Here is a 20,713-nt window from a genome sequence, read left to right on the forward strand (position 1 = left end):
CCCATCAGAAATTCCCATTCACAAATACTTAGGCGGCTTTTAATTTCAACAGCTCTTAGTTTTGAAACACCGTAGTGTCAGTGAAAAGTGATCATGTAATTTCTCTTGCCGCATAAATCTTGCAGCCTAGAAAATTATATTTAGGAGGGCTGTTCTTCACGCTCTTCGCATCGCACCCGTCACATTCTCATCTGACTGCTCTGAGCTTCACGGGAGAGCTCCTGAGTGTTTGTCACCCGCCAAGCCTCGTCCGCACAACCTAACGCCTCGAAGCAGCGTGGAGATGTCTCCAGAGAAACACCGCATGAAAACGCCGCTCGGGATCCTCTCCCTCACTATCTAGACCTCATTTCTGAAGCTGCCGCTTCAGGGGTGCCCCGGCCCTGAGGTAAATGGCCCGGCCCGAGGTACGCTCCCGGCCCGGCGCTGGGGTGAAAGGGGGCACAGACCGGCAGTCGCCCCGTCAGAGGCTCCCCAGAGCCCTCCCGGTGCCCGCGCACCCCTGCGCGCTTCGGCGGCAGCAGCCGCAGCCGCAGCCGAGCGCACCGCAGCGCTCCCGCCGCAAAGGCGCGGGCAGGACGCGGGCGCGGTGGCGCAGGCATCGCGGCATCACCCCGCTTCCAGAGCCTCTCCTCCTCTGGCTCCGCGGGCAGGAGCCCCGCGGCAGCCCAGGCCGCGGTTCCAGAGCCTCTCCTCTGGCTCGGCGGGGAGGGCCCGCGCCGCGGGAGGAGGCGGCCCTCGCCCGCGGCTGCGGGCACCGAGGCGGCCGCTGCCGCTTTAAGCCCCAGCTGTTCCTTTCTGCGGCGCCTATTTTTAGCGCGTCCTCTTGGTAGCATCCAGCTCTGCCCCCTCTTTCTCCGCGCTCCCCCGTCCCCCCCGGTGGTAGGTTCCGCACGGCGGGGGGACTGAGCATGTCCGAACGCGCTCGGCAGCGGCCGCCGCGCCGGGGCTGCGCTCGCTCGCAGGGCGGGAAGGAGGGCGCGGGCGCCGCCGCCGCCGCCCGCAAGTAAGTTTGTGTGCGGGCGCGGTGCGGGTGCGGGCGGGCGGGCGAGCGGCAGCCGCTGCCTTGGTGCCGCCTCCGCGCAGCAGGGGCGGCCCGGGGCAGGGGCTCGGGTTCGGGCTTCGGCGCTCCCGCCCCTGCGGGCTGGCGCCGGGCGGGACGCGCGGCGGGACCGGCTGCACCTGCCCGCCCGGGAGCCTCGGTGCGCGCCTCGGGGCCGCCGCAACTTCTCTGCTGCCCGCCCCGGGGTCAGCGGCTCGCGGCCTGGCCGGCTCGGCTCGGCCACGGCGGGTCCGCGCTGCGCGGGTCGGCGGCGGAGACCGCGCTCGTCCCCTCGGAGCGTGTGCGGCCCCGCCGGCGGGGACGGTCCGAGCGCGGCGCGGTGCGGTCCGAGCGCGGTGCGGTCCGAGCGCGGTCCTTGGCTGCGAGCGGCGCTGAGAGATGCGGGCGGCTGCGCTGGCTCCGCGGAGAGGGCGCGATGCGAAAATACCGAGCGAGTGTCGGTGCAGCCAGCGCACCGTGATAGTCAGCGAGGCTGCGGTGTTCAGAGGAGTTTCTGATTTAACTGATGGTACCGCAGGAAAGAAACTGCGGAGAGGAACTGTAATGACACAGGTTTTTTGCTTTCTCGTGCGACAATTTATTCTGGGTGTTCTTTCAGTTTAGAAGGGGTACAGTATTTTAACTTATTGCCAGTAACCAACAAACACCGAAGTATGCCCCGAGGGTTTTGCCTCTGAAAATTGGATTTTCCATTAATTTTAAAAATGCTTGTTTTATTGTTCCGTTCACACGTAAATCGGTTTAACACTACGTGTTCCTAATATTAGGGAATGTAAAGTTTTTCACTTAACGTTGAAAGTGGCATGGTCTAGCTAGTTTCTTTTCCTGTGCTCTAAACCGAGGAAAGGTTTTGGAAGCTGCTTCCCTATTCAAAGGAAGCTTTTTGATGTTTGCAAAGTTGTATTAAGATAGTTTTCTAATTAAATTCATAGTAGGAGAAGGGAAATTTGAGGAGCTTTGTGAAACTGATGTCACAAAACTGCTGCTTAGCGTGTCACTGGTGAAAGAATCGGACTGAGGGACAGTAAGGTGCTCTTGGTGGACGGTCGTTCTTAATTTTCATTTGGCTATGCCTGTAGGTGTTGTCAGTCTAATGACCCGACTTTTAACACTTTTAAGTCATGCTTATCTTTGCACAATGACTTAGATTTGGTGTAATACTCAGACATGAATATTCATGTAAGCTTAAATGTCTGCATGTTAAGCCTCGTCAGAATTTAGATGCATTTTAAAATAGTTACAGACGCAGAAGATGCCATTCCTACTGTGTATATTCTTGATTCTGTTAATTAGCGTTATGCAGTGGAGACAGGAAGACTGCTGGATTCCATACCTCTGCAACTCTTCAACTTTTCCCTTCTCCCAAATGAAGCTCCCCCACCTCTGCCCGCCAAGGCAGCCCTCCCAGACAGGAACAATTGATCTGTGGGTTTCTGAAAGCCAGTTTGTATGATTTGGCTCTGGTTAGTGCATGAATAAACTGCTGTCCTGTCAGTCCCATTTTTATGAGTATGCAATAATGGGGGAAAATTGAATTCTTGAGTAGATGCTTTTTTCCTGCTGCAAAAGGCCATAAGAGAATGCAGCAAGAAAAAACAGCCTATGTTGACAGCACAGTGAGAAATAAGGAGGGAAATTCTTGTACTTGGCAACCTGCCATTTTTCTCGTGATTAGATTTGATCTGTAAAAATACCAGGTATTTAAAAAGTAAATTTGTTTAAAATATGAGAGATCTTCAAAGTCAGAATGCTAAAAATGCCTTTCCTTATGTTCTTGGAGTAATATTTTGTTTAATTACTTGTTTTGTGTTTTATTGTTAGGATGTTTTAATACTATTTATTTTAGTTCCAGAGCTCATACATATTAATAGAATTATTTCAGCATCCTATCCAGATAAGGATTCTTTGATAGTCAAAGCATATGCTAATAGACCATATAGGGATATCCTTAAAATTTATGCTGTGAATTATAATTCCTGTAGAGTCTCAGTTGATTCTTCATTTCTTGTCCAGGTTTGAGCCCAACTAGTGGAGATGAGAAAATTGTTTGAGTAACAGTGGGGTTACATTTTGGTTGTTTGAGAATGTCTAGTTAGCAGCTGCAGGGTTTGCACAGTTTTGTTTCCCTTCAAGGAAAGAAAAAGTAACTAATCTTCTTTCTCAGTGCATATCTTTCTTTCCTTGAAAACTTTTTTTCTCCATTGTTTGTTTAATCTAAAGAAATACCTTCCATGGGTTTGTTTGTTTTAACAAGGTGTGTCATCTTGCACTGCAGGAGATATACATACTTACTGCTCCTGGATTTGGGGGAATAATAGAACCATGGAAAGAAATGTAAAAATACTTTTTCAAGTTGAATTTCTTTTAAGAACTACACACCTCCTTGTCCCCCCATGCCCCCCTTCCCCCCCCCAGTCTCCAAACACTCAAACCCTAATAATAATGGCTAAAATTTTTTCACAGGGACATGATGGTCCTTTAAGGCTGGTAGCAGAAAGCAGTAGTCTAGGATTGTCAGCACTAATGATCAGCTGTTAATTTGCAAGGTCTGTGAGCATTTGTTTTTGTTGGTGAGCTACTGTGACTTACTTCTTCACCCTTTAGTGAGTTGCTATTGTTTCTGAAGTTACTGTAGCAAAAACATTAAATTAAGCATACTGTTGAAACGTATGAGAGGTGACAACCTTACAGAAGCAAACAGCTACTACCGACAAGCATGGTCGGGTGTCAGATTAGCAGAAGATTGCTACATGTCTGTGAATGGGTTCGCTCAGGAGATACTGATACTTTTGTAAAATAGAGCCATTAACTTAAACGTGGGATGGCTTCCTTGTTCATTGCAGCAGATATTTGTTAAGTAGGGTGTCTTTGGTGCGTGAACTGTTGCCATCAGAGGAGGAAGGACCATTTAGAGATAGGCAAAGAATTGTGCATGTTTTGAAGCTGGTGGGAAAGAACTTCAGGTGTTCAAAGCAGACATTGCTCTCTTAATATCATCAGTGGTATTTTGTGCAGGGAACAGATGCCTATGTGGCTCACTGTAGCAGTGAGCTGTAAATTACCCTGCTATTCTAGCATCTGCTCCAACAAGTTTTACTGAAGATTAGATATAGATATGGAGGAGGTAGCTCCTGGATATCTCGTGATGTGTCATACAGTTTAAGACAGGAAGTTATTTGATCTGCAGGTTAAAATCTTTCAGATGGAGCAGAAGCCTCTGTCACAGAAAAATCTTATCTGTAGCTGCAGCAGTACAAGTAGTGAGTTTCTCCTGTACATAAAGCTACTGCTTGTATCTCAACTACTCATTGAAGCAGATGATGACCTCCTGCTTTCTTACATTACTCTGGCAAAACAGGCATAGAAGAAATATTAAGATTTTTTTTTGTTATTCTACTTCCTATTAATAGGGTAAAATCAGAGAGAGAAGTAGGGGGGAAATCATAAACCTATGCCAGTCTTCCACAGATATTGTACTGAGAACTAATTTTAGGTTTGCCTCCCTAACTCTTAAATCTCATGAGGACCATTCAGCTCCACTTTGTTACTCCTCAGAAATACAGTAATTATCTTTATTATTTGCTGATTGAGAAATCGTGAAAGGAGAGGAGTGTTAGACATGGGAGCAAAGGGAAGAGAGGATGGCTACCTACAAGTTGGATGTGTGTCAAATGGAGTTCTCAGCAGAGCATGAACACAGATTGCAAAAACACTGCCTGTCAAAAAATAAAGGATTGGACTTTCTCTGGGGCCAGTGTAATAATGCCTTGCCCATATGGGGATGGTAACATGAGGGAAAAAAATGGGATTGTGTGAGTTCCTTCACGAATAGCTTGAGAATATGAAAAGCGTATCAGTCTCCTCTTTATTTTCTTTTTGCTGGAGCTGGTTGTTTTTAGGCTTAGAGTGATAAGTCTAAATCAATTTATATATTTCTAGTGAGCTTTTATTCCATATGGTTTGGGCCCTATTCACTACCCTCCCCTCCCCACCATGCATAATAGTTAATCAACATTGGAAGCCTGACTGATTTGAAAAGGAGAGTTAAACTTGTGAAGGACAAGGAGATTTCCCCCAGACAGCCATAGGCCTTGTAAAACTTGAAGGGACCTTGAGGGTCTTCAAATGACTTGCTGTGTAACAGAAACTGGATGACTCAAGTAAATTCCTGGTTGAATGAGACTTGCCACTTAGAAAAAAGTTATTCTTAACTTAAAATTTTGGAGTAAATCCCTCTTAACACTTGGGAATGCATCCAAATCCATTGTGTGCTTTCCAGTTATTAATTAGCCTAAGTTTTTGCTAACTTTAACTAATTTTTAGCTTAGTGTTGTTTTTATTCAACTTCCAGCTATCAGGTCTGGCTATCTGCCTGTTCAAAGAGCTACTTATTGTCCAACTATTTAATAGGAAAGTCTGTATCAATTGATGAAGACCTCTTGATAAGACTGAGTTCGTCAAACCTTTTGCTTTCTACGTATTTTCAATCCTGTTTTATTTTTGTGTGTGGTCAGTTGGACTGTTTTCTGTCTCTTGGAAGCTATGCACCTATTGTGTCCTGGATGTAAATGCTTTTCCTGATATGTAGTAACTTCATACACAAATTAAATGGTAAGGGCAAGAAAAATCAGTGGCCTGTTAGGAAGGAGAGAATGTAAAGAAATCTCTGATGGTGAAGTTGGTACAAGTTGTCTTATACTTCATTGATAAATCTGTCAGTGGCCAACAGTGAAAGATGAATGAAATAACTTTTGAACACTAAGCAGAGCTTAAGCAGATCTTAGCAAAAGCAAGACCATTTTCTGTGGATGGTGGGAACTTTGTTAGGCTGTGAATGGGAGTCTTAGTTGTGCAAGATGCACTGCTGTAGTTTACACATTCTTCAGTAATCAATGACCAAAGATTAGCACTTTGGGTCAGCTTGGGACATACCCCTTGCATCCCTCTGAAGAACACAACTGACATATTTGCAATCATGTATGTAAGGTATTTTCACAGTGTCCCGCAGTGGTAGGGAGGAGAAGAGAGATCCAGCAGGCAGGAATTGTGCAGAAAGATTGATTTATTTAATTATTTTGCAACTCTTTTATAGACTTTTTTTTTTTCATAGTCTAATTGGTCAAAGGATCAACCACCCCTTGGGGTGATTGGATAAAATCCTAAAACATCCATTGTCAAAGTATTTTCCTACTGTACAATAAACAAAGCTTTACAAGGTCGCAGGTGTTCATAGCTTATAGAACTCTACTAATACCTTCCATAAGAGAGAAAATATCTCACAGGACTGGAAAGAAGCAAGAGAAATTCTTGCTAGCTGCATATTATATCCACAAGGTATTTCCCACTGACCATGTAAAACAAAACTGTAGCAGTTCTGTATCAGACTTGGGGTGACTCTGGAAGTATTACCTCCTGAAAGTGTAGGCACCTTGTTTGTTCAGCTGATACTGTTTGCACGCACTTTTGTTCTGGAAGGTGTTCTCGCAGTCATCAGGACAGATTACTAGAAACCATCCTGTCTGTCTTCAGTGGATGATCTCACCCACCCAAGTACCAAATTTGGAGAAAAAATATGCAATGTGAACACATAGCAGGGCTACTTAATTGATATGCTTTTTCCTTCTAGACATTATAAATACAATTCTCATGTATTTCACGGTGAACTTGACTTGTGGAAACAGAAAAGAATTGTCTGCCTCCTGTGTTCCTTCATATAAAATGCTTTTGGGACACACAGACATGAAACAAATTTCATAGGTAAAACATAGTTCAACTGAAGTACTTGCATAGACAAATAGTATCCAGAAACTTCACATAAACTTTATATATGACATGCATACAAAGATATGACTTTGATACTATAGTCAGGACTGTGTTTTTCTCCAGGGCATAACACAACCAGATTCCATGAAGATATTTTCTAAAATAACTGTAAATACATTATTAGATATTCCTTAATCTTACCGTAGCTATATAAAGCCTTAGTAATAAATAATATTTCATAAATAATACCGAGCATACTAAAAATGTTAGTATTTATAGTCACTGCAGTGAAATTGGATTCACTTGTGAGTCTTCTTTATACTTCCTTTCTGATTTTAAATTATTAATACTGTTCTATTTCAGAAATTGATATTTATATAGTGTTGATCTAAACCCAATCTATTCAGGCATCTGAATCTTTGACAGCTGAATTCCAAGTGCTCTTATGCATTTTGTTGCACGAAAAAGCCAGGGCATCCATGTTGTTGATAAAAGGATATCCAAGATGATTGATCAATTAATATCACATCTTTTGTAGCATCTGAAAAGAGAAACTTTAACAGCTTTTAAATCCCCTATAGAGAAGGAAACTACTCTTACCCAGGATTACAAGAAATAATAGCAAGAAAAAAGGATGCAACGGGAAACAAAATGTTTTTTTCTTCTGGCTTTAATTCTCCATTGGGATCTTGTTGTTAGTGTCTGCAGGTCTTCAGTAATTTACTCTGGGATTATTACCTTTTTTTTCCTTTTTTCATTTTTCCTAGAGTCAATATGAACACTAACTGCAGTGAAATGTTACGGATGTAGGAGTAATGCTAATTCATTAGTAGTCAATCTCACTTCTACATGAAACCTCAATCCCCTTGTACTTTCTGCTTGAATAGTTTTCAAAGAACCACACTAATTTTATGTGCGTATTTAAACTACTGATAAAATCCCCACTCATACCTTCTGTTGCCATTACTATATCACCATGGCAAAAATAAATTGTGTCTTTCTTTGCATGCAGTTTCCATATGCCAGAAAGGATGATAGTAGCAGGAATTAGCTGGTCCATGTGTAACACTTGACTGTGAAACGCTTTCCATATGCAAACTGTCACGCCTCCTTTTTCTTTTTTCTTTTTTTTTTTTTTTTAATTGAGGTCTGCCTCACCTGAAATCTTACATACCTGAGTTTGTGCTCCTCTGAGAAGTTTTACCTGAAGCAATGGAGACTTAGACACCTCTAAAATGGGAACAGTGTAATAGCTATGTGTAAGAAATTGTCAGGAAAGTTTTGGGGTGGCACTAACTTGAAATGGCAGTAACATCTGTAAAATGAAGATATTACTAGCTGCACAACATAGAGAAGATCAGTTCATTAATGTTGGTGAAATACTCTGATACTGTAGTGATGATCACCTTGGAGAGGCTCATAAGGAAATACTTCTGGCATCCTAGCAGAGCTTAACTAGAGTACCCTAAGGCTAAAGGCTGAACAACTCTGATCAGACTGGACACCAGATACCTTATCTGCTTACTCAGTAAATGGTGTTCTCTGAGTGTTGAAACAGTCTTTGTGGAAAGAAGTGAAGTGCTCTGTGAACACATAGCTGAAAATAGTGTAAACCTGTTCATCTATCCTTTTGGAGAAGATTGTTTAGGTGCTTGGTGACATGTGGTTCTTAACTGTGTTGAAAATAGCAGCCACAGTATATGAGGTTATTGGACCTAACAAAGTCCTTATCAAACTGCAACCAGCCTTCTGAATTGGGGGAGAAAAGTTCTTTGTACTGATAATGTGACCATGAGAGAAAAGATCTGTGTAACAGTCTCCATAATCATTAGTGAGAGTAAGTAAATATAGGCAGGAGCAAGTGAGACAGAATGAAGATACAAATGTTCTTGATTTTGGTGAGTGTGATACTTTTCCTTACACTCCATAAAGGAAATAGGTGTCAAAATGATGTTATTTGTCTGCTGGAAGTCTAATAAATATGTACTTCATATCCAACAGCACTAGCAGAGGTCTGCAAAGTGGTTAAACCCAGTGGTGGAAGTAGTGGTTGTTGTTGCCCAGGTGGAGGAGCAGCATGGCTGGGTGGAGTTTGCAATGTTTGGAAGGAGAGTCATGTGGTGATGAATTGTAACCAGACATTATCTGTAGGGACCTTAAAGATCATCCAATTCCAACCCCCCTCCCATGGGCACATGTCCCACTAGACCAGGTTGCTCAATGCCCCATCCAACCAAGCCTTGAACGCTGCCAGTGGATGGGGCATCCACAACTTCGCTGGGCAATCTGTATCCAATTATTTCCTGTGGCGCAGTGAAAAGCAAATTGTCTCCCTGCAGTTTTGTCACAAATGTTGCAGTAAGTGTTGCAGGAAGTTTTGAGCAAGGCTTAGGTTATACCTAGATGTAAGGCTTGAGCTCACTGGAGCTTTGAAGGGAAGGTATTCCAAATACAGTCATATTGAGAAACACCCAGAAAAGATACCATCACCTTCCCATATGTATTTTCCCCAAATTCCTTTACCTTCTGCTTTCCCTGCATTTCAGGGTCCTGTGAGTGAGACATGTGGTAAAACTGTTGCACAGGCAGAATGCAAACTTGTTACTGCTCTTCCTAGTATGCCCTCAGTCACTTCAAACCACTTCCATTTCTCAGGTCCCCACCCAAAGGCAGAGGTTTTGTAAGATTTTGTGGCAGTGGGCAGTAAAAATGAATTCTCCAAATGAATTGATGTGTCATCTTGTGTCACCTCCTTTGGGGAACATAAGAGAGCAGTGGTTGGAACCCATGGGGCTTTCTTCAGCTGAAATAAAGGAAATCTTGAGGAAATATGAAAGTTGTCATTGATGGGGAGGAAGTTGTTCCATCTCCATGATCTCTAAATTCCCATAACTGCTAATTGCATCCTGTTTTCTACCGCCCTTTGCAGTTATTTTAATTACAACTCACTATTGCAAGAGTACCCGTCCCTGTTGCTGTCTGAGTAAAGCCAAAAGGAAGAAGAGTAAGGAAAAAAAATAAAAATACTTTAAAAAATTGCATTTATTTTTTCTACTTTTTTGAAATAGTCATGTTGTAAATCAGTTTTCTGGGTTTAGTTTTCCAAATGCATACTGCTATGTAAGCCAGCAACCACAGTGTAGACCAGTAGATCTTTAGATAATAGGAGGATTTGGTTTTAAATAATTTCCTATGAAAAGCACAATAACTGTATTTTCCAAAGCTCTGTAAATATTTTTCAGGTATATTAATTCACATTTGCCAAAATGGGACAGTTTTATACCTGTGTGAGGGCAAAAGCAGTCACCAATGTGCTTTAATACCTATGAGTTAGGTCACCTCATGTTAAGTGGGTGTTAAAACACTGACACAGATGGCCCAGAGAAGCTGTGGATGCCCCATCCCTGGAACTGTTCAAGGCTTGGTTGGATGGGGCTTTGAGCAACCTGGTCTAGTGGAAGGCATCTCTGCCATGGCAGCGGGATTGGAACTGGATGATCTTTAAGGTCCCTTTCAACATGAACCATTCTATGATGATTATTAGAAGGATTTTAAGGAGTAGTCTGAAAAAAGTGGGGAAAAATGAATATGAATTGTGCCAGTCTACAGAAATACAGACTGATATGGGGCAGTGAAGCTGGTGTAAGCAGCTTGTAGTGTTCTAGATGCTTTTACCTGACATTTTATACCACAGTGCTTGCACAGTGGCACCATGCAAATTTCAGTGCATCAAGCATTCAGTTTCCATGCCAGGATTAAATTACTCAAGTTTGTTTGGAGTTCTGGACTGTTGCAATTTTAAACCACTAGTGTTTTAGTCTTTGTTTAGGAAGATTCCCATTTAATAAAAATTGAATTGTGATAAATGATTGATTATGACCAGCTCTGAGCTATAGGACATCTGAATCCAGCAAATGTTTTTATGCTTAAGATACTTGTAACTGGGTAGCTTGAAAGACAATCTTATTACATCTTCCAGTCTGTTCTTGGTACATTGTTAATCATACCTCCTCACAGGTAAAGAAAGATAAAATGATAGTATTTTCTCCAAAGGAAACAAGCTTATCATCCATTCCTTGATTGTGGATTAGAAATGCAACATTATTCCTGAAGGAGTTCAAACTGTAACCTTCTAAGATTTCTCCAAACACACATCTTTTGCCTTGTGCAAGAGCAGTTAGAAGGAACACAGGCAAGTCTTCTTCATTTGGCTGGTAAATCATCACAGCTAAGACAAGATTACTGTCATACTGTAATGATTGTTCCTTAGCATGTGACATTCAGAAAAGGTTTCTGTTCTTTGAAACAGTAATTTTTTGTTTTACTTGTTTTGATATTGTCTCAACTAGGCTCTTGAAGAGAACATACTGGTATTGATGCATAAAATATATGCATCACTTTGTACGAAGAAAAAGTTTGACTCTGTGCAAATGAGCATTTACATTTATACAATGTAATAATGATTTAATGTATTTGTAAGAGTGCATGACTCCTAATTATGAAGCCCAGCACTGGATCTGAGGTGACCATTTGGCTCAAAACTTCTCCCTGCCCACCCCAAATCATCTAGCTTGCCTCTGCATACTTTGGCTTTCTTGAATCTTTGGTCATTATGGGTACAGTTTTAATACTGTTAATAGGCTACACTAATTTTTACTTTTTTAAAAAAATGCTGATGCAAAGAAGCGGTTTATGTGAGACCACTAGGGGAAAGCTTTAAAAATGGTCGTGAGCCTGGTCACATAAAATGACTTGAGAATGGTTGGTTAAAGGTGAGCTACAAGAACAGCTTTTAATTTGTACCTTAGATTAAGGTATTAACTAATAGAACTTGAGACAGGAGATTAGAGAAACTATAGCTTAGTCTCTTTCAGAGTATTACTACATTGGAATTCATGCTTAAACTTGTATTTTTTTTTTTTCTTCTTGCATGTTATCTATATTTGGAAGTTCTAGTTCTGATCTTTCCTACCAACAGATGTTAATGTTAGTTTTTACTATGAATTTATGATTTAATCCCAATAAAACTGTACAGATCAACAGTAGCTCCTCAGTAAAACAAAGAAGTTTAACCCTTCCCTTAAAGAGCTGTGTCATTAGGCTCTAGAGTCTAGGAACAGACTTTGACTAATTTTATTTTAACACATGGAAGATGCTGTATAATTTTTCCTTAAACAGCTCTACAAATCAACAAGTAGTGAAAGATAGGTTCTTCCCAGGTGTTAGTGAAGGGTCAGATAGTGTGTTGCTTCGAGCCATGTGCAGAGAATATTCCTACCTTCTCTTTGTCAATAGACAAGCAACCATTACATGTTTATATTTATATATTTAATATTATTAAGTCTATGTGTATTTTTTGTCCTCTACCTTCTGGCTAATTGGTAGAACTAAGGTGCCATGAACTGGATATGCATGCTACTGAGAGTATGAATTTGTAGCTTTTTCTTAATCAGTTTTAAAAGCACATGAGGCTTTTTCTGGTGCACCACCACTGATTTTATGATATTTTTTTACATGTGAGTGGTGCCTAAATGCTGTTCACCCCAATGGACAGAATGGCTGCAAAACATATTGCTGTTGATGGTGTGGTCAGAGCACACTGGAAGAGAGAACTCGTTCTGTGATATAAACCCTTGAGTATTTTAATTGTAGGGTAGATAGGAACAAATGCCTCATTTTTGTTCTTTGCACTGTCCAGCCAGATGTGGCAAGAAAAATAACTTGTACAAGTTTTTTCTACAATAGAATTTTGTGTAACACTTTTGTTTCGAAAATTACAAGTAGCTCTACTGTGCTTGCCTGTAAAACAAAGAGATTACAGGAAGAGAGAAAAACCCCCCTTCATTCTCTTCCAATTAATTTGATTTCTGCTAAAATCCTGTTTATGTTTGGAAAGGAATGACCTTGAAACATTGCAGTTCACAGTTCAAATCTTTTGGTTGGTATTGCCTTATATACTGGGTGACCTGAATAAAAACGAGTAGACAGTAGAATCTTTTGTTGTTGAATCTCTCATTATCTTTTTAAGGTGTTCATTTTTTCATGTCCCTGTATTCGTTGTATGAAGGATAAATTCAGTATAGTGGAATCAATAATGACATTTCCCATTCCATGGTCATGGCTCTTATTTAATGCTATCAGCACAGTCATTTTTATAGATGCTCTGCATAATGTATCAGCATGGGCCAGATTTTTGTCTGTGACTCAGAAGCTGCTGTAATTATTTTGGTGCAGGCAGCTCCATCTCTTACTTTTGCAGCTATAGTAGTGGTACTGAGTTTTCTACATGAATGGAGAATTTGTAAGCCTGCACCAACATTAAATAAATAACCTCTGACAAGTGTTGAAATTTTATTTCAATTATGTGATAGTGTTTGGTTTCTGTCAGAGGGCTCTGTTGTTCTCCAGCATCCCCATTATGTGCCTGCAATTGTCGTGAGCAGAAGGTAATTTGTGCCCTCGTATGTTCTGTTGGGATAGTGGTGAAGTAATTTGGGTAAGAATGTGCTCTGTCAGTCTTGTTCCTCTTATGCCCTGAATTGCTTTGTGAGTGCCACAGTTGAATATTGCTGGGAAAAGTGCCTAATGCAGACAGTCTGAAATTATGTGAAAACTGCTCGTAATAGCCACAGTATAATACCTGAAACAGAATAGAGGAAAGTATTTATGCACAAATACAGACAGCCTGAATCTTCGCTGTTGGTGCAAAACTAGTGTGTGCATCCAGCGAGGCAGAAAGAGTGACTTCCACTGTAGTTCAACAAAGCCATACGAGTTTTTAAAACTTGCAGGCATGGGCTTAATTATTACAGTGTATCAATTTTACCTGAATTAAGAGAAAGGAAGCAGTATGATTTTACATTAACGAGATGTACAAAGCTGAACTAACAACAATGTCCAGTTAGGCATTTGCAAGGCACAAGAGTGTCTGGATCTCCCATTTCCTGTGTGCTGCCTGTACTTTTTGGGATGATGCAGTTCTCAGGTTATATGTGGACATCACAGCTAAGAAGGGTGATAAGATAAGCCCCTTTTGGCTAAAAAAAGAACAGTGCTAAGCTTGAGAATGACGCACATGTAGGCTTTCCTTTAGACTTCCACCTGGAACTGAGGGAGTACATAAAAACTCCTTCCTAGCTAATGAGATCTAGGGGATTCCCATATTGGTCACCTCCTGTTTTAACCTGCTGAGAACAGCCTCCTAAAGCTGGCAGGTTTCTGACTTTTATTCAGTGATCTGTCCAAACTTTTGGTAGTTAATATGTGATGTCTTTGCTCAATCCTGATTTCAATTCTACTCTTGTAATCCTAAAAATGAGACTTCTAAACAGTGGAATGAATGTCCAGTGTCATTTTAGTAGCACTTGAGCTAGCAGCACTGTTATTATTGATATCATTGCATATAGAGTTGAATCTAATAATAAAATAATGCATTACTTAATCTTTTTGATGGTTTTCATATTAATAATGACTTCCCAAGTAAAGGGCATTAAGAAGCAACTAAATATATGTTAGGAAAAAGAATAGGAAAAATATTAAAACCAATTCTAAGTTTTAATTAGAAAAAGATTAATGTATAATTAACTTCATTACAAAGGCATAACTAGGTCCAATTTTCTTCTTCTGTATTGTAGTTGAAATGTCCCATGTGAGCATTTATAAACCTTAAAACTCTGCAAATGGAGACTTGAATACAGGCACCATATGTTTCACTTCTGTCTTACTGATTTTAAGGTATTATCAACACTCACAAATAGACAATTGTAAATCCATCTTAAAATTGAAGTACTTGCCATTTTCATGATATTTTCTCATGAGGCTTCTCTATCTGAGATCTGTCTTTTCAATTACCATTTACTGTCATTCAGCACTTCTTGCACTTTAATTTTATAATGCAAGTACCTCTGAATCCTTCAAAGTTTATTTTAGTCCCTTCTCTGTTTCCATGCTATTTTCAGTCTCAAGTAGTTTTTAAGGAATGTTCTCAAACAACTTGATTGGTAAAGGTTCAGAAAGCAATAGTAACAGTTCATAATTTCAAGGTTCTCTGAAAAATCGAAATAATGAGATTGTTCCTCTTTTGAATTTTTAGTGGAATTACAGCTTCACAAGATAGAAACTAGGGCTTCAACAGAACTTAATTGTCATGGCATCAATTATCTTCAAAATACGAAGACTCTAGTATTGGTAGCATTTGTAGCATTCCTAGTGATAAAAGCAAAACATAGTGACTTTAGAGTATATGTGGTTCTTGTGGCTCCTGTCTTATGCCTCAACGTGTAATTGGCCAGAAAACAGAAGAAATATCACAATAAAAGGTTCATATTTTTGGCTATTCTGTTTCAATGCTAAGGTCAAAGCAGTGTAATGTCTGTGCTGATATTTTTTGCAGTTCTAGATCTTGGGTGTTAGCTGTGCCTAAATAGAATTAATTCAGTCATTGCTAGACATTATTTTCTGCAATGCTAAATTATTACTAGTTTTTGGAAGTTCAGAAATACTTGGGCTTTTACTGAAGCCACTAAGAGCTGTGTGTGGAGATGACTGTTGAAATCAGACAGAAAGCTGCATGCCAGAGCACAGCATACACAAGGCCTAATCTCTCCAGGCTCCATCATTTAATTCTGCATAGCTACAGTTGAACTCTCTCTTGAATTTCCCAATGAAGGTGTCCATCTTTCTATCCATGGATGACACTAACTACTTGACATACTACCTTATTTTCTTAAATTCAGCCCTCACAAATACCGGGTCTTCATTTTTCAGGTTAAGTTTGAAAATGGCATCTTTTCTTTTCATGTTTTGTAAGTGGCAGTATGGGTAATTCAATTCAACCCTTTAACTTCTTTTTTGTTTGTGTACATGTTATAGGAAAACTAAAAGCAAAGAGTCGTTCTTAGGTGTTTGGGCACAAAACTAGATGTTAGAAGCATGCTAACAAACTGAGCACTTTTCCAATGAGATATTTTACAGTGATCCTTTTGGAATCAATATAACCTGCTTTTAAGTTTCTTTAGTTGTATTGTTGTTTTTCCTGAGTATCTAAATGTGAATCTTACGCCTCCTACTTTTGAAAGTGCTGTAGTTTTTACTCAATTACTTCCTTGTCAGTGTGATTCATATATTTTCTACAATATTTCTCATTTGACAAAGTAAACCTGTGTGCTGTTTCATTACTGGAGTAGTGAATTTTAATTTGCTTTATAGTTTAATTTCTTCTTGAGAGTGACTTTATGACCTCAGCTTTATGAGTCAAGAGGCTCCCTGCTGTGAAATCAGTCTGCTGTTTCTATTTGAGTGAAGCAAATTTCTATGTACGGGTTAAGCACTGAAATTATTTTACAGGCTTTTGTTGGAAGTTTGATAGGGTTTTTTGATCCAGCTCTGGCCTTGTCATACCACATTTCCTTCAAATTTCTGTAGTCTGTGTTTTAGTGAATGGTCTGATGTTAATATCTTGAGTCATTCATCATACGTGTCCTTTCAAGTGCTTAGGATGAGGACTGTTTTAGAAGGAGCAAGTATTTAGGGTGGTTAGTGCAACCTAAAGTGTTCTGTTCATCTCTGTGCTTCCTCCTCTGTTCAGAATGGAGTGGGTATAATTTTGGCAGCAAGATTTCATGCTACTTATTATTCATTAAGTTGAAAACTCCATCTGGAGAAGATATTAATCCAAACTGTTATTCTGGTGCAGCTTGTTTTGAAGTTATTTGTTTTGGACTGGGACTACTTTGACCAGTGGCATGTTAAATAAAGAGTGATTCCTTTGGAAATCTTTTTTAGTATATTTAGGTGTGTACATACAGTTTCAGAGTGTATCATGTCCTATTTGATCTATGTTGTCTTGATCTATGTTGTCTGTGACTTTGGCTCTCTCTCTCTCAAACATGTTAATTTTCATGTGGGTTCATCTATTTTCTTAACTTTTTTTTTTTATTTCACAATGTCAAATATAAAATTGCTTTGACCTAGATTTCTTGCAGATTCTTTAGGTTCTATTGCACGTACGACTTGGAAATTATAGCTTAATTTGAATGGGAACGTTTAATTATTTTGTTAAATTGCATTTTAGCTGTCAGATGAAGTATTATGTCACTCTTCCATATGCAATTGAAAGTTGGTAATTTAGAGTCAGCCTTTTGTGAGCAATTTTTTACAATATTTAAAATTCCTGTCATATAACAGAGGATCAGTGTGAAGTATTCATGGAGGGAATAGTTTCTTCTGCAGTTGAAGAAGATTGGTCTTGAGATCTTGTTTCTAATTAACAAAAAGAAGCCCAGCAGCATCCTTTCATATCGAGAAGAAAACTAGGGGAAAATGTAGCATTGAGATAAGGCAAAAAGAGAAGTTCCTCAGCAGCATCTTGAAGAGTCTCATGTGTTGCAATTTTTCATTTTAGATTTGATTTTCCTTCGTAAACTGCTTAGGGGAAAAAAAAAGAAGAAAAGATAAGACTATTTTTGCAGAAAGAACGATCTCTTCTAACCTTTGCCTGCATTTGGCTGCTGCAAAATACAATAGTTAGGTCATAGACATATGGCAGCAAATAAAAACGTAATCGTTTCAAAGATAAGCCTGATCACAGCCAAAATCTGATACTCAGTAGACTCTGTGAGTGACTTGCCCTCTTTCTTCACAGTCTCATGGGAGTGTGCTCCTGCTGTACAATCTTCCTATTTTCTATATTTTGCCCACCCCCCTTTGGGAAACTGTAATTTCGGGCAGGGATGCCTGCTAGGAGGCCCCTCTGGGAGAAGGTGTGGACCCAGGGCATGCTTCTGCCACCATCGCTTGCCATCTGGGCCACTTTATTCACCTGTAGTTCATCTTAAACATATGTACTGATATCTGTTCATTTCTGTTTTCTCTCCTGTGTATGTTTGTGTATTCATAAACCAGCATGTCTTTAACAATGATGGTTTGCATTCTCTAGCCCAGGAGTAGACTAAGGGCTTAGAGTAATTAATATTTAGTTTATTAAAAGGCAGAATATGTGAACTAACTTTTTGCTCAAGTTCTGTTTATGTGTAATATTGAGTCTTCAATTTCTATCATCTTCTGCACCCTTAACTTAATCTTAGTAGAAAGGAAGGATGTCAGTTCTAAAAACTATATTTAGAGCTGTGAAAAACAGAATTCACTGCAAAATGGGATTTCTGATGGAAGCAAATATGTTTCCAAACAGTAGTTCTGCTTCCCAAAAGGGCAGGCCCACTGTAATACCCTTCGGTAGGGTGACAGACGGAGCAATCCAGGCAATCTGCTTGTCTCACTGTAATTTGCTACATATACTTAGTCCTGAACGACTTAAAATGAAAATCTCCATAAACCTCCATAAGCGGGGTATGTGCCCCACTAAATTTAAGCATTTAAACATGGTGGTTCTGTTCATTCATTGCTTGCCAAAGAGTTTTTAATTATGGTTTGCATACCTACATGTGCTGCGGGCCTAAGTTATTGATAAAATATAGTAACTATTTTTTCAACCTTCAGAAATCCATTTTGCCAACAGATGAGATTACACTTGATGTACCTGGATAGATGAGTTGTGATTCCTATATAGCTTTTTGGAAATACTGTACACATTCTACTGTAAATTCAAGAAATAGGCAGGCAGCTCTTAGTGGAGTTTACAGTGTCGGAAACAGGGAGCCATTTCTATTCTTTGGGCTATGTTCTTTAGCTATGTCAGGATGATAAACAGAAACTCCATGTTAATCTGGCTTAGTAAGGAGCTTTCAGGATGCAAGTTAGCAGATTTGTAATATGACTCTTTGTAAACAGATACAGTTGTTGACCTTGCTCGTTCTGGATATGCTTCATCACTATAGCATCAGAAAAGCATTATACATTCTCCCCATTACCTAAATTGCACAAATAAAAATGGAAGCCAGGGCTTTCTGCCACAGATTTCTCAAATAACTGCATTATCCCATAGCAGAGGGCCTAGTGCTGTTTTCATGTTCTTATGCAATGCTTTTAATCCTCCGTGATCAACATCCTTTAAGAATTAGAGTGTCCAGTTTTTCACTCCCATTATTTTTATGGGCTCACAGTACACATACACTTGTTCTGCTTAGAAACCACTGCGTGAAATAAATTGATTAATAACAAGCTGTATTTAAGTGTTCCCCTGATGGACCTGTTGTCTTTTTCTATTTCTTTTTTTATTCTTGTTTTTATTATGCAAAATAAATCTTGCTTGTCATTTAGCTGCCTAAAAAAAGGTGAACACCAAACTATTAAATTCTACCTCTTTAAAGTGCTGAGTGTTAATTGGTTTTCTCAGTAGAAACTGTCTTGAGAGGCAATGTGACTATAGTATAATTGCATGAAAGCAAAATATCTGCAAAACTGAAGGAACCTCAAGTAGGTTTGTTTTCTATTAAGGTACTTGAAATGAATTAAAATTGTTAAAAACTGTTACTGCTGTGGCATGTAAAATAGTAATCCAGTGGCTTGTCTCTTCCCTTTCTCACAGAAAGCAGAAGTTTCTTAGTGGGAATCTCAGAGACAGCTCATTCTTGGAAGTTTGCTTGCACTCCTTTTTCTTTCTAAGATTAAACCAACCGAAAATGTGTCAGATTGGGTAACTCTCTTGCAATTTTATCAAGAGAATATGACCAGATTTCACAAAAACTATGTATTTTTGCATTTTCCTCAACCCAGTTTATGCCCTGTCAGTCATATCTATTGTTGTGTCAGTGGTGCTTTAGTTTGGCAGTGGGATGATGGTATTCCTGTTGCATTTTATGTGGGAAGCTGGGTCCCTGGAGGGCTTTTCATATTGCATGCCCATTCAGAGTATCAGCAGTTGATCCATGAATCCTAGCTGCAGTGATAGTGTAATGGTGACTGTGGATCTAACTATTGCTCTGTAGCAACTCATTCTCCTTTTACATGACCTTTTTACCTCATGATTTTAAAATGTCTAATCCAAAACCAAGTAGCTAGACAGTGTGAATTATTCAGAAGTGCTGGCTGCAGCCAATTCCCACCACTAATAGAAAAGTAATCTATTTACTCTGGCTTTTTTTTTTTAACCAAAAGTATACCTGAAGCTGACCAAACAGCACATGGCTAAATAATATCTTTATCAGAAGAACTTTTAATTGCTTTTATATTTACTGATTTGTGAAGTCTCCCAAAGTCTTGAAGGAGCTGCTGTATTTCTTTACTCTTAATGGTCTCCTGCATCTTCCCATAGAAAAAGAGTGGGCTCTGATACTGAAGAACATTGCACCACTGTGAAGGTGGCATGCAGCACATCATGTCCTGGCACACTGTGTCTTGCAATTAGTGGTCAGATACTCTGTAAAGCGTAATTGAGTAGCTTTATACCAGACCGAAGCATCTGTTGCACCTACTTGCTATCTTGGCTTCATGCCTCTTACATCCCTGATATCAGTGTAGCCTTGCATCACTAGAAAAGCTGACAAGCTTCTGGAAGGTATTTTAGATCTTGCCTTCAGGTGCTTTAGTCCTTCACTAAATCTGTCGTTACGCGGTATGGTAGAATGCCAAGTGCTGCCGTTTTAATTCACACTAAATAACAACTAAGTTCGTTGAGGTGAGTGGAACTACTTAATTAGGAGCAAATCTGTAAACAGAGTTTCAAAATCTGATTCAAGGTAATCTGAAAGGGACTTACTGAGAAACAGGAGAATGGCCATCTTGCAAAGCAATACCTTTTTCACTCATGTGCAGGTGTGTGCACAAATACCCATGTACCTTTGTAGTGTCTCTAATGGAAAATTTGCAGTCATTTGCAATTTGTCTAAACATGCTAGACTGTGGCCCAATATTCACAGAAAGACTTTGAATCTGAATTACCCATTTTTCTATATAAAATTATTGGCTGTAAATATTTTTGTTTTCTTTTTT

General features: G+C 39.8%; 1 protein-coding gene across 2 annotated transcripts in view; it reads left to right on the forward strand.

The window, feature by feature from the left end:
• The first annotated feature begins 224 nt into the window (after positions 1-224).
• OXR1 (oxidation resistance 1) overlaps positions 225-20,713 on the forward strand; it is a 276,024-nt gene continuing 255,535 nt past the window's right edge. Inside the window, exon 1 of one of the 2 annotated variants that reach the window (XM_010404858.4) lies at positions 225-388. The gene's annotated coding sequence lies outside the window, so the exon portion shown is untranslated. Of the gene's footprint in view, positions 389-943; positions 1,007-20,713 lie in introns of those variants that run through there. The other variant, XM_039549133.1, reaches the window with a different exon arrangement.

The sequence above is a fragment of the Corvus cornix genome, chromosome 2, assembly GCF_000738735.6.
Source record: "Corvus cornix cornix isolate S_Up_H32 chromosome 2, ASM73873v5, whole genome shotgun sequence".
In the NCBI taxonomy this organism is placed as follows: Eukaryota; Metazoa; Chordata; class Aves; order Passeriformes; family Corvidae; genus Corvus; species Corvus cornix.